We start from the raw sequence: 14464 nt of genomic DNA, 5'->3' as shown, positions 1-14464 counted from the left end.
ATATACAGATGTAATGATAGTGCAAAAATAAGAAAGGAATCCATGTGTCAAAAGCAAACAAAGCCTTAATGACTAACACCAAATAATTTTCTGTCCCTGTGTTAAGATTGGCTCTCATAACACTTCCCAGTCTCTGTGTTAAACGATTCTTGGATGAAGCACAATTTCCTGTTCTTTACTAAGCAATACTGGGAATAAGCAAAAAATAACTCAGATGCTTACTGCAGGAAATATCAGTTCCTAGAAAATAAGACACCAACACAACTGAATAGCTTACTTATCATGACTCATTTCAAGTTCCTCATCTTGCTGTGCCCACAAATCCAAAACCATCGCATCATAATAGTAATCCAGCTACTTGCCAATCCTGTAAGAGTCACCTCAAAGTCACTCAATGCAAGCCGTAAAACCTTAACTTTACCATGTCCCAATTTTCCTTTCTAAGAAAACCTTAGTCAGGTATAATTCTCCCTTCCTACGATAAGTCTAATAAATTGTATGATATTTCATCAACAGATTTTCTGGTGGTCTTCTCCGGAATAAACAATTGGCACTTCTGATCAATAAGCAGGAAGAGAAAGGAATTCATGCTTAATTCAACAAATATTTACACTGGGCCTATTAGATGCCAGGATAGATAGAGCGTGGCAAGACAAAGTCTGTTCTCTCAGGCACCGGTGTTGGAATTGGAAATTACTTATAGAACAGTAAATAAGTAGATATATAATACAGTGATGTGAGTAGGAGAAGAGTAAAAGAGTGTATTTAGATAGAATTACTTGTTGGAACTAATTTAGATTGGTAATACAGGAGGACTTCTTCAGGGAGATTATACATGAGAATAAAAAGAAAGGTCCAGGGAAATTAAAAACAAAACAAAACAAAACAAAAAAAGGTGGCAGCATTTTCAGATTTCTAGTTCTATCATAAAACCCTGGCAGGGGTGCCTAGGTGGCTAAGTCGGTTTAGCATCCAGGTGGCTCAGTCGGTTAAATGTCCAACTTCGGCTCAGGTCATGATCTCGTGGTTTGTGGGTTCAAGCCCCTCATCAGGCTTTGGGCTGACAGCTCAGAGCCCAGAGCCTGCTTCAGATTCTGTGTCTCCCTCTCTCTCTGCCCCTCCCCTACTCTCTCTCGCGCTCTCTCTCTCTCAAAAATAAACATAAAAAAAAAAAAAAAAAAAAAAAAAAAACCACCTAGCACTAAGAAGGAATGAGAGGAGAGGAAAAAGGAGAGAAAGGAGGAGAAGTGTTAAAATGTATTACATCCACACTGTATGCCAGCCAACTCCTTTATGTACATTTTATTTTTATACTTTAAGCAATCCTGGGAGGTAAGTACTGTTAGTTAATATCCCCATTGTATAAAAGAGAAAACCAAAGTAAGTAGAGTTTAGTGATTAACCGAGTTACATGATTTGTGAATGACAGCCCTCAGACATTACCCCGAATTGCCTAACCAAAAAGCCTGTATTCTTAAGTTCCATGGTGTAATGTCAAGAATGCATTGCCACACATAGAATTACTCTTCAGTCTATAGTTATGTCTTCCATACCAGTTCTTTTTCCACCTTTCATAGGCTTCATTTGATAGGCTAAAGACACAGGAAATGTATGCAATTATTTGTTTTACATTTAAGCAATGGATAGAGAAAACCTACACAAATCAGGAATAATTTTTAAAGGCCTCTCCGTCCTTAGGAGTTTTGTCGTCATATTTGCCTAACCAATCAAATATCACGAATGCTTCAAGTATTCACTTTTAGACTATTGACACTGAAATGTAATTACAAGGGAATAGGGAGGACACTGATTTCATTGACAAGATGCATTTGCCATTCTCAGCGTGTGGTAGCTGTAGGGTGATTGAGTACCTCTGTCAGAGACACCAGTAAACATATTCTGGAACACCCTTTTCAGTTTGCTTTTTTCTTACACTGAAAGCTATTTATGGCAACTCCTGCCTTAAGGGCTATGTGGAGCAGTTGTGTTCATTGATTAAAGAAGCTAAAGACATATCAAGACTGAGTGAAACACAAATAAGGGCTTTCAAAGGCATCTAATGATGAGATTTCTTCAGGGCACATGCAGTATCTTAAGCTGCTAAACTTCACATAAAAGATCTTTAAATAATCTCAACCTCATTTAATTTTTAGAAGCGACTATCACTCTTTGTAGCCTGCAATGAAAAAAAAATGGAAGTTTGCCTAACCTAAACTGAACAAAGAAAGACTATTCTGGTAAGAATGAAGCCAAGATTTACTTTGGTTTTGCCAATAAATATAAATATGACTAGTTGCAGTGCCTTTGTTTTATTTAACCCTGCAGGTAAATTAATGGTCTCATTATTAGAGAATACTGGATAAAGATTACTCATCTCAAAAAAACCTGGCTTAGAAACTAAGACCTCCAACTCACCCTAGCGGCTTATCCAAATTACAGACTTGAATTCAAAATTACTTCATCAGTCTTATGGATGGACTATTACCATTTTTTAGCACAGATTTAATTTTATATCATTGGTTCACCACTTCTTAGAGAACAAAGCTGAATCCAGGGACATTAAGTAACTCGTGTGCGGTCTATCAGTCAGATGATGGCAGGTAGTAGTATAGGTAGGAAGCTAACGCACTATTTTTTTCTTGAAAGCAGTGTTGGGAAACAGTTATTGGGGGGGATGGCTACTTAAAAGTGCTAAGCAAAGAAATGACATCAAGAAAAGTGTGATTTAGAAATATTACACTGGGCATCTGGGTGGCTCAGTCAGTTCTGTCCAATTCTTGATTTAGACTCAGGTCACGATCTTACGGTTTGTGAGGTCAAGCCCCACATCAGTCTCCATGTTGATAGTGTGGAACCTGCTTGGGATTCTCACTCTCTCCCTCTTTCTCTGCCCCTCCCACACTCATGCTGTCTTGCTCTCTCTCAAAATAAATAAATTTAAAAATAAAAGTAACATTACACAAAATGATGACATTCGTGAAAAAAATGTAAATAAATATTTTCTACAGTGTGGTCATTCTGTGGGAGGGTCATACTTCTGATAATATATATAGCTTATATCATGGCAATTATAGTGGTTTGGGTGTTCCAGAAAGAAGATTAAGAGGAAGCGAAGGGGGGTGGGTGTGGCAGGGATTTTACTAGAGTACACAGCAGAAGGAGAGGAAGGAAGCCAATGTGATCAGGGAGAAGAGTTGTGAGACGGACTCCAAAGACTCACTCAACTGGTGTTAAATAGCCTTCCAGAGTAGCCCCACATTGAGCTAAAATGCCAAGATATTTTGTATCCTTGTTTCCATCTATTGGCCAACCCAGAAAAATGTCACTGTGAGACAGGCATATCTCTCATGAGATCTGGGATCTGAGATCTCAGATGCTGATGCATCCCCAAAGAAGCTAAGCACTGAAGCTGTCTGCTGCAGCACAACAGCAATAGAGGCAACAAGTCCAACACTGAATGGAGATCTCCTGGCCCATCAGTCAATCTCTTCTGCCATTTAGATCCACTTCTCTTTTACCCAGTGCAATTCCTCTAGGATTCTTGAAAAGACTTAGAAAAGGAAGGGTTGAGGAATGAGCTACAAGTCTCAACTCTGCAGTTGATCTCTGGAATACAGCTTATATTTATCACCTTCCCCCCCTCCCCACTATCCATTCTAGATTCCCCTCACCATCTGTGAGCACCTCTGTTAGTTTCAGCTTACCTCGGGGGATGACACTAAGAGAATCTTCAAGGTGTCTGAGCCCTTGGACACATGGTCTTAAGGTTGGTTCACTTAAATACCATCACAATCAGATAAGAGAATATCAGGAGAAACACAAAAGGATTGTGGGGTTTTGGCCTATACTTCCCTGCTCTCTGACATGTAAGAGTGGCAGTCACCTCCTCCTGTCACACTAGCTCCTCTTCATGGCCACTGGTCTCTGCATATGAGGCACCTACCAAGTCTAGGTGGCAGCCAAAGCCAACCGTTCTGTGGAACTATGGCTTTATTCTCAGGCATAGGTTTTCCTTCTTTGAGAACTTCATGGTCCTTTATGGAATCCTTTATGATTCCATATATATTCAACCATTTCCCATGCCCCTTTATACGTACAGTAGGTGATGAGGACCGCCATGAAAGCTCTGCCTGTTTTGGAAAGTATTCTTCATCTATGTCTTTCAGAGTCATCGTGAGTAACACAGCTGCCTTCCATGTTCAGCTTACACAGACTATGAGCTAACCAATATGTAAATAACAGCCTTTGCTTCCTCTGTTAGCTGATCATATGTGATATTCTACAGAGCCATGAGTGTGAGCTAAAGGAGAGGATATGGTAGATGCGAATGGGTTCAAAGCAACTTATTTACGCAGACTGCTTTTGCTGTCTGGTCTTGCTTGAGCTTTCCCAGAGGTACTGATTCCACCCGATAAGGGACTACTGCTTGTCTTTCCCAAACGTAATGACTTGAGGAACAGAAATAATTTAGCTCATAGCTAGAATTCCAAAGTTGTGGTCACTTAAAGCACTATGTTCATGTGCTACATTTACACTAAAGCCCAAAACATGTCAAGGGTTGTTTTTTACAAGATGGTACAAACTTACTCCAGATCTCTGGGGTCCTGCATCAGTGTTCTGTCACTAGGCTTGCCATAAATGTCACATATATTTTTCCACCACTGATACATCTACTCTTACAGATTTGGGCAAATCACAAGTCCCAAGTAGGGGGGCTGCTTGCATCAAAAAATCGACCTGAGCAATATTCTTTTTTTTTTTTTTTTAATGTAATCTTCACACACCCAGTATGGGGCCCAACACAGGACTTGAACTCACACTCTGAGATCAAGACATGAGCTGAGATCAAAAGCTGGATGCTTAACATCCAGGTGCCTTAGCCATCCTGGCCTAAGCCAGACTTAGCCATCCAGGTGCCTTTGGACTGAGCGATATTCTTAGATGTAAAATATATTACCTTTATAATGTGAAAAGTCCTGCAGGGAGTTATACACACTTCTTTATAATTATGGGCAAAGATGCTATAATTGGTCTTTATTTTTTTAAAAAAACATTTATTTGTTTTTATATATACAGAAAGCATAAGCAGGGGATGGGCAGAGAGAGAGCGAAAGGGAGTCTCAGGCTGGCTCCATGCTATTAGGGCAGAGCCCAACGAGTCACAGAGAACGATCTCATGAACCATGAGATCATGACCCAAGCTGAAATCAACACTTGGACACTTAACCAACTGAGCCACCCATGTGCCCCTGTCTTTTATTTTAGACATCATGTGCCAAAATGCCCCTAACCATAGAATTCCTAAAGAAGTAAGTTAAGTGTTAATGTGATGTGATGATTTTCATAGGGTTCATCCTTTACCCTCTAGAGTGGATGTATCAACCAAAGCCTTTAACATGCAAGGTATTTCTTGCTCATGTAACCAAATTAGCATGATGTCATTAAGGGAATGGATCATTTTATTTTTTTTTATTTTTTAATTTTTTTTAATGTTTATTTATTTTTGAGACAGACAGAGACAGAGCATGAACGGGGGAGGGTCAGAGAGAGGGAGACACAGAATCTGAAACAGGCGCCAGGCTCTGAGCTGTCAGCATAGAGCCTGACACGGGGCTCGAACTCACGGACCGCGAGATCATGACCTGAGCCGAAGTCGGCCGCTTAACTGACTGAGCCACCCAGGCGCCCCGGGAATGGGTCATTTTAATGTTCTGCAGGATGTCTAGATGGTCTCAATCTCTCTGGTCATTATTGTTATAATTGGTTTTGGAGTATAAAGTTAATATACTCCTCTGTGCTAGGTTGGAAATATACATTGTTTTCTGTTCCATGTGAGTGCAAACAGTGACTTATCCTTTTTTATGATAAGGATAGAAAAGAATGAATTCACAAAATCAATGTCCACATACCATGTCTTAGAGATCATAAAAATCTACTTTAGCAGTTATCCCATCCAGCAGGGTGAGTGAAATTCATGTTACTAATTTACTAAGTTACTAAGTTACTAAGTTAATAGGTTAGTGGCATCCAAAATTCTTAACTCTGCTGCAGGAACCCACCTGGTGAATTAAGTGGGGAAACCATAGGGATCCCCAGCCTTTCATTCTCTACATACTTCATGATTACATTTAGTTTTACAACTTTCCCACCACACCACCATGATATGATTTTTGTTTTCTTATTTACTATCTTGGCTGCTGAAGGGAGACATTTCTGAGGCTGTCACTCACTTTCACCACTATCCTAGCCTTTACACAACAAGAAGATGATCTAATGGTAGTTTGGGTGTTCTGCCAAATCACAGGTGTGATTATCCTAATTATATATTTCGTATGTTAATTTCTTATTATTGCATAACAAATTACCATAAACAGTGATTTAATGTAACACATATTTATTGTCTCATACTTTTCGTGGGTTAGTATTCTGGGTTTTTTTTTTTTTTTTTTTTTTTAAGTTTATTTATGTATTTTAAGTCAGAGAATGATGGAGGGGCAGAGAGAGAATCCCAAGCAGGTTCTGTGCTGTCAGGGCAGAGCCTGACATGGGGCTCAAACTCATGAACCATGAGATCATGACTTGAGCTGAAATCAGCAGTCAGACGCCTAGCCGATGGAGCCACCCAGGTGCCCTTCATGGGTTAGTATTCTGGAAAAAGATACTTAGTTCACGGGTCTCACGAGGCTGCTGTCCAGATGCAGATCATACTATATTCACATTTGGGAGCTTGGTTGGGAAATAATCCACTTCCAAGTTCCCTGAGGTTATTGGCAAAATTCATCACCTTGTGGTTTAGGACTCAGTTTCTTGTTTTCTTGTTGGTTGTTTTCAAGGGATAATCTTAGCACCTAGAGGAGACCCATAGTTCCTGGCCATGTAACCATAGACCCTCTTATAACATTGTAGCTAACTTCTTCAAATTTAGCAAGAATGTCTCTCTCTTTTCAGTTTGATAAATTAGGAGTGACATTCCTTAAACTTTGCTGTGGAGCAGGAGCTAATCAAGAGCATGACAGTTTATCATTTTTGTAACTGTCTTTTAGAAAGGGGTAAGTCAGTGGTTCCACCTGCATTTGGGGGAAGGATTCACTAGGCTATAACTCATTAGGGTCACCTTAGTTTGACCTTCTATATTTGAGGACCAAGTAAATTCCCTTTGCCCTGAACAAGACAGTAGGTTTTTCCAAGGGAGGTGACTTCTGCATTATTTTCAAGCAAGGGGCACGTTCATCATAGCCTATCGTACATTGGAGATAGAAGGTTCAGCAGACATATTTCCTCTCTTCTCTGCCCAAGTTGAAAAAAAAAAAAAAACTGAGAGATAAATGTATGTTTCAGACAAATGAGATCAAATTTTTTACTTATTGTTTTTGTTGTTAAAAATTACTTAGAAAAAAGGTTAGTTTTAAACCAAGTGGGATGGCTGACATGACCTGAATTGGACTTAGTCCTCCCCAGAAGTTGCAGCCCTCACCCATTTAGTCCTGCTAAATTTACTGCATGCCAGCGAAGCTGACCAGCCTGTTTCACCTCTGCATGTAAGCAGAAAAAAGTACTGGGGAGTTGCCTTTTTCATCTCACCAATAAGTGAATACACCTGTCTCTCCACGGTATGAAGGAATGAGACAAATGAATAAACGAACAAACAAACAAAAAACCAGAACCAGACCTATAAATACAAAGAGCACAGAGGGGAAGGGGCTGGGAGATGGGCACATGGACATACGGGTGAAGGGGAGTGGGAGATACAGGTGCAGTTATAGAATGAATGAATCACGGAGGTGAAAGACACAGCATAGAGGATATAGTGAACAGTATTGTGATACTGTTATATGGTGACAGATGGTAGCTATGCTGTGGTGAACATGACATAATGCTTAGAGTTGTTGAATCACTATGTTGCACACCTGAAACTCATGTAACGTTGTGTGTCAACTATATTTAAATTAAAAAAAATAAATTAAATGAAATTAAGGTAAGTAGTGAGAAGACAAGCCAAGAATTTTAGTTATATCGATACCTACACAATGAAGATTAATCTAACATCCGAATCATTATCAGTAATAATTAGAATCATTCCTATATGAATTTAGGGGTTTGCATTATCATAACTAATTTTTTTTACTTTGGTCAAGTTATGTACATATTCTGTACATATTCTGTGTCTTGATTTCCTGTACTTGCAATGGAGACAATAACAAATATCATTTACCTCATGAAGTCTTGTATTAAATAAATATAATGCATATAAAAGTTCATGCCAATAATCTCACTTCTGAGTATACAGCCAAAGGAAACTGGATCTCAAAGGGGTACTTTTGTTATTTGCAATAATCAAGACATAGAAATAGCCTACATGCCTGCCAATGTACCAACAGCTAAAGAAAATCTGGTGTATATATATATATATATATATATATATATATATATATATATGCACAATGGGATATTGTACCAACAGCTAAAGAAAATCTGGTATATATATATATATATATATATATATATATATATATGTATGTATATGCACAATGGGATATTATTTGGCAGGAAAAAAAAGGAAATTCTACCATTTGTGATAAAATGAATATACTTAGATGATATCATGCTAAGTGAAATAAGCCTGACACAGAAACACAAGCAGAGTAGAGTGGTGTTTGCTAGGGGAGAGTCGGGTAGGAAATTAGATGTTGGCCAAAGGGTTGAAAGTTTCAGTTATGCAGATGAATGCGTTCTGGAGATCCAATGTATGCCATGGTGATAATAGTTAACACTACTGTATATGTGGGATTTGCTAACAAGCTGGATCTTAAATTTTCTGACCAAAACACAGAGACACACACACACACGTGCACATACACACAGTAACAATGTACAGATGATGCATAAGTCATTTAGCTTAATTACGGTGATCTCTGAATAATGTATATATATGTATCTAAATATCAAGTTGTGTACTTTAAATATGTATATAATTTTTGTATGTCATAGATGTCTTAATAAAATTGTTTTTTAAAGAAGAATAGAATTCTGAAAATGTTGGCAAGTGGCTATGATTATTGTAGTTAATTAAAAAAAAACTGGGGCCTTTGATTTCTGTAATGATATACTGCTTGCTTCTAGATCCATATCTTGGATGCATCTTCATTTTTTTCTCCTTTTTATCACTTTCTCACTTTCTAAATTAGGGTGTGGTGAGAGGGACTAGGCATCACATTTTGTTCTTTCTCTCTCAGAGAATTTAGGTAGTCTCACAGCTTTGACTCTCCCCTCTATAGAGAGAAATCTTACAACCGGAATCCGAGCATCTCTAATCAACCACAAAGTATCTGATTCTAAAGATTGCTTTATGATTGGACATTTATCATACTGCAAACAAATTCTCCATCTTCCTCTATAAACCTTGTTGCCTTCCCAGTTAAGTCAAAGACAGTAGTACCATTCTTTCTGTCCTCCATTTCTGAAACTTAAAACATCTCTGACCCTACCTGCTTCTTTTCCCATTTCTAGATAATTTCTTTGTATATTCTACCATTTTCAAGGCTTCTCATTTTCTCAGATTTACTTACATTTTCTTTCTATTCTCATAGTCACAGCTATAGTCCATCCTTAACTGTCTCTGTGGACTATTGCAAAAATTTCCAACTGATGCCAGCCATCTCTTCTTTTTAGATTCTCTAGGGTTCTTAGGATAATATTCTTAAGACGCAGCTTAACACACGTTAAAGCATCATGTAAAACCTATAAAACATCCCATTTATAATAGAATAAATTCCATACTTCCATCTGGCATTTGATACTCTTCATGAGCCATGTATAATTAAATCAAAATTATCAGCAGCTTTTCCTTTAAACAAATTCTCCACTGGTTATTACCATACGTAAATTCAAACATGACATACTTTCCCATCACTTTACTTCTGTCATGAAGCATTTCTGACTTTTACAATGGCTTTTCCTTTGAGTTACTATGCCATCTCTTAGTATTACTATAGGCATCATGCACATGTTTATCACATGTCTGTTTCCTCATCTGAAAAAAATTAGATGGGGAACTAAGACCTATATTACAAATGGAACAATTTCTGTAAATTACAAAGTACAGCTCCTTTCATATATTGAATACTGACAAAGAGAGCCTTCACCTTTTTTTTTTTTATATTATATGTTTCGACCAGTGGCAGAACAGAAAATTATATGAGTGACCAGAAAGTTAAGGGATATAAAATACAAAATGGTAAAACAGAGAAAAATAAAGGAAAAAAAGAGAAATATAATTGTTGATTTTGGTGTCAACTAAAATAAGCTTTTCTTGCTCTTATAGTTTGGGCACACACTTTCTATACTGGCAAGACCAATAGATGTTTATTGCTTTAGGATGAATACAGATCTTTTATATTTAAATGCACTTGGCATTTGCAACATGATGATGAATTAATAGGAAGTATTATGATCATTACATAAAACATGTTTTAGAAGGACAATTGAATGCAGTAAGTCAAATGTAGTATATGGATCAATATGAATGCGCAGAATGAACTCATCTATAATATATGTCAGCTTCTTTTTAAGGATTCTTAGGTGATAATTTGTGGGAGGTAGCCTCATCAGAAATTTAACAGTAGCCATTTATGTTAAAAGAAAGGATTTATGATAGGTATATTTTTATTCATGAAATAAGATAAATTGGAATTATCCATCTTTACTGTCTAGAAGAGTTTGGTTTCTTGTAATTTATTTTATAAAGTATTCTGTAGGAAATAGAGTTGGCTAGCTTACATTTTATTATTAGATTCACATCATTTTTATTCTATAAGGATCAGCTGCCAAAAATGTAATGTTATGAAAAATAGACATAGAATCTATTAAGAAAATCTTTTACTTTAATATTTCCCACTTTGTGTATTAAAAATCAAATTTAAAATATCAACGCAGAAAACACAGTTCTGAATTATTTTCTTTATTGTCAGGTCATTAAAACATCAAATCAAACCAGTGATTACTATGTAACAATGGCTAGATATAAACACAACGATCTTTTCTAATGGCGATAATTTGTATGGTATTTTGACTTCATTGTACCAAATATCAACATCATGAAACGTTAATCATTCACTCATTAATGAAAGCAGGCATTTGTGAGCATCTGTAATGTGCCTAACACTGTGTTAGGAACTACAAACAAAAATTTAAAAATTAATAAAAATAAAGACCTTTGATTCTTTATTTGAAGAGATTTTCATCTAGTGGTCTAGAAAAACAAATAAAATACACACAGATACAGACATGACACACACACATACACACTGCCTATGTACTAAAGTATGAACCTTATGCTATGCGTTGAGAACCCGTCTTGTTCTAACACATGGTGACATCTTCCAGCGAGAAATTAGAAATGGTCTTTCTGAGCAGAAAGAATTTGTTCAAAGACACAAAAACGTGAAGGACACAAGAGATCCTAGGAGATGCAAGATATTACGTATGGCCAATGCAAGTACTTTTTTGGGGGGAAAATGGAGGAAGGAATTAGTAGCAAGATCTGGAATAACCAGTGGTTAGAATAGATTTTGATGACCTTCGCTGTCATGGTGTTACTTGCAAATTAAGCATTATCATCTGTTATTGGAGACAGTATTATAAAACTCCTGAGATTGTTCTGAGAAAGAAATTGAAATACCATGTTTGATTTCTACCAGAAAGGTGGGTAAGTGCCACTCATAATTGCATAGTAAATGCTGGCACAGTTATAAACCAAAGATGTCTTCTAGTCAAAAGCAATATAATTATCATTTTAGAAAAATGCTGAATAAATCAGTAGTGATAAAAGATGGGCATGGAAGTTAGGGAAACAAGTACAACAAGTTCCTTGTAGAGTGATAATATAAAATGAATATAAAACTACCACGGTGTAGAAAAGGTGTAATTTTCAAGGGGAGCAGGAAAAATTGATAGGAATATAAAGAACAAATCACTCCCTTGAGGCTGAATCGATGGCAATCTTGTGGGGTTTTTTTTCAAGTTTTTATTTAAATTCCAGTTAGTTAACATACAGTGTAATGTTCATTTCAGGAGTAGAATCTGGTGATTCATCACTTACATACAACATTCAGTGTTCATCATGACAAGCGCCCTCCTTAATCCTCGTCATCTATTTCACCCATCCCTCCACCTACCTTCTCTCTGGTAACCCTCAGTTTGTTCTCTATAGTGAAGAGTCTATTTTCTGGTTGATGGCCATGCTTTTTAAGATTATTTTTTAAATGTTTATTTTATTAGTTATTTTGAGAGAGACACACACAACATGAATAGGGAAGGGGCAAACAGAGGGAGAGAGAAACCACAAGCAGGCTCCCTGCTGTCAGTCAGTGCACAGCCCAACTTGGGGCTCAGTCTCATGAACTGTGAGATCTTGACCTGAGCAGAAATCAAGAGTCAGCTGCTTAAATGACTTAGCCATCCAGGCACCAAGCCTAAATTTTTATAGCAACAGTAATAATATTACTTTATTAATATTTAAAATCATTCATTGAAATACTTAAATGCTTTATTATAATAAGAAAAATAATACTATTTATATTGTTCTTGGCTGAATGTAGTATGTAATGTAACCCTTGCAAAAATCCTGTGCAAGAGACTCTATTATTGACTCCATTCTTCAAACACAAAATATAGTGTTTAATGAGCTAGTAAATGATGGAAGTACACTCTAATCCCCCCACAAGTGTGTCACATTTTCAGAGCCTGTATTCTTAACCCCTACTTTACTGCCTGTGCACTAAACCCCATTTAAAAAAAAATTATGATGAGCTTAAAATTCAAAGGCTAAAAATAGCGAATCCTAATTAATTTCTATTTGTTGTTCACTAATCAATAAAACACCATTGTTATTGAATCACATCATATTGGTACAGTCTAATTATTTTAGACACAAAAATGTCATGAAGTCATCAGGATTTTTGTGTTTGTTTTGGGTGTATATATTGATAATGTCTTTCCTTGTGGCTTAATTTTGTCTCATGATGGTCTTCTTGGGCTCGTTTATGTTTCCAATCTCTTTGTTTTAGATTTTATTATATTTCTACTTTTTAAGATTAGAGAGGGAGAGACTTCAAATAACTTTCATCCTTCTGAAGGTGACCTCCTTTCTAATGGGTATTACCCTGAAAATCTCCCAGTATCGCCATGGCATCTTGAAGAACTTGACAACTTTCGTAGTGGTTACATGCTGTGCCAGTCATGATCCTCTTGGCTTGGAAATTCTAGTGTCAGGTGTGATTAGGTACAAGAGGGCAAAAATTCTCTGCCTTTACAGTTTGCATTTAGGTGATTAATTAAGGAGCAAGGATGCCGATAAATGATCTGACACATCTATTTTTATAACCATGTCAAATTAGAGAAATATAGGCCAGTATGTGTGATTTATAGAAATATATTTTTAGGAATATTTTACTTGAGTTTTCCTTAGTTTCATTTTGTTCCTAGAGCACAGCAGTTGCATTATCTCAGATAGATCGAGATATTTTGGTAGTATATTAAAAGAATGGAGCACTAATATATACTGAAAATATAATAGAAGTACCAGAAAGGGATGGCATGAGACCAGTTCGCACAGTCTATAAGAAGGTACAGATTATTATAACTTGACTCAATAGAAACAATTACAGTTTATAAAGTGGTTTCCAATCGTTTGCATTTGTGATATGCTTATTCTGAATGTCTTTACTGTAGATTCTTGTGTACCAGCTCCCTTCCTCATGTAAATACCACTCTCCCCAAAGCCTCCAGATTCTCAAGATAGATCTAGAGAAAAAGCTTTGAAAATGGAACTTATGGCAGAGTAGATGACAAAATTCTAATTAAAATAATGCATGGAAATATTGATAATTAGCATCCACTTATAATTTGATAGTCTACTATGAGAACATAACCTTATGATGACTTCTTCTCTCTTTCTTCCTCCTTAGAACTTGGAATCAGTGAGTCTCAACCAACAGTAAAATATGAAGGAATTGGCAGTCTTGACTACCTTCCCTGGAGATAGAGAACGAGATAAGATGAAAAGTGAAGTTGGGTAAAGAATGGGAGAAGGCAATTCAAGAACAGACTACACTGGTGATCTCAGGGGTGGGAGAAGACAGGTAGCAAGTAAACACAGCGGATATCAATGATGAAAGCAGAATCAACCTCTCTCCCTCTGCCTCTTTCTCTGTCTCACTCTTCTTTTCCCAAGAGGAAGTATAGAATTGTTTTAGATAATGCAAATTTAGAACAAAACTATCTGTGTTTGTCTTCCAGTTTCACTACTTCTTAAAGACTTGGGTAAATGCATAGCCTCTCTTTGCCTTGGTTTTCTCATCTATAAAATGGGTAGAATATCATACTCATAAAGTTGTTGCTTTAATGAGTTAATGAGTTAATATTAGTAAAATATTTAGAATAACACCTGGCAATTGTAAGTATTATA

The 14464-nt window shown here is 36.8% G+C and overlaps 1 long non-coding RNA gene across 1 annotated transcript in view; it reads left to right on the top strand.

The window, feature by feature from the left end:
• The window catches only part of LOC144616051 (uncharacterized), a 28102-nt gene extending 13929 nt beyond the window's left edge, over positions 1–14173 (top strand). Inside the window, exon 2 of the long non-coding RNA XR_013554927.2 lies at positions 13965–14173. This is a non-coding gene — a long non-coding RNA (uncharacterized LOC144616051). The remainder of the gene's footprint in view (positions 1–13964) is intronic.
• Positions 14174–14464: the final 291 nt, after the last annotated feature.

Source organism: Panthera onca, chromosome B1, assembly GCF_046562875.1.
Source record: "Panthera onca isolate mPanOnc1 chromosome B1, mPanOnc1 haplotype 2, whole genome shotgun sequence".
NCBI classification, from domain to species: domain Eukaryota; kingdom Metazoa; phylum Chordata; class Mammalia; order Carnivora; family Felidae; genus Panthera; species Panthera onca.
This window is presented reverse-complemented; position numbering and strand designations above follow the sequence as displayed.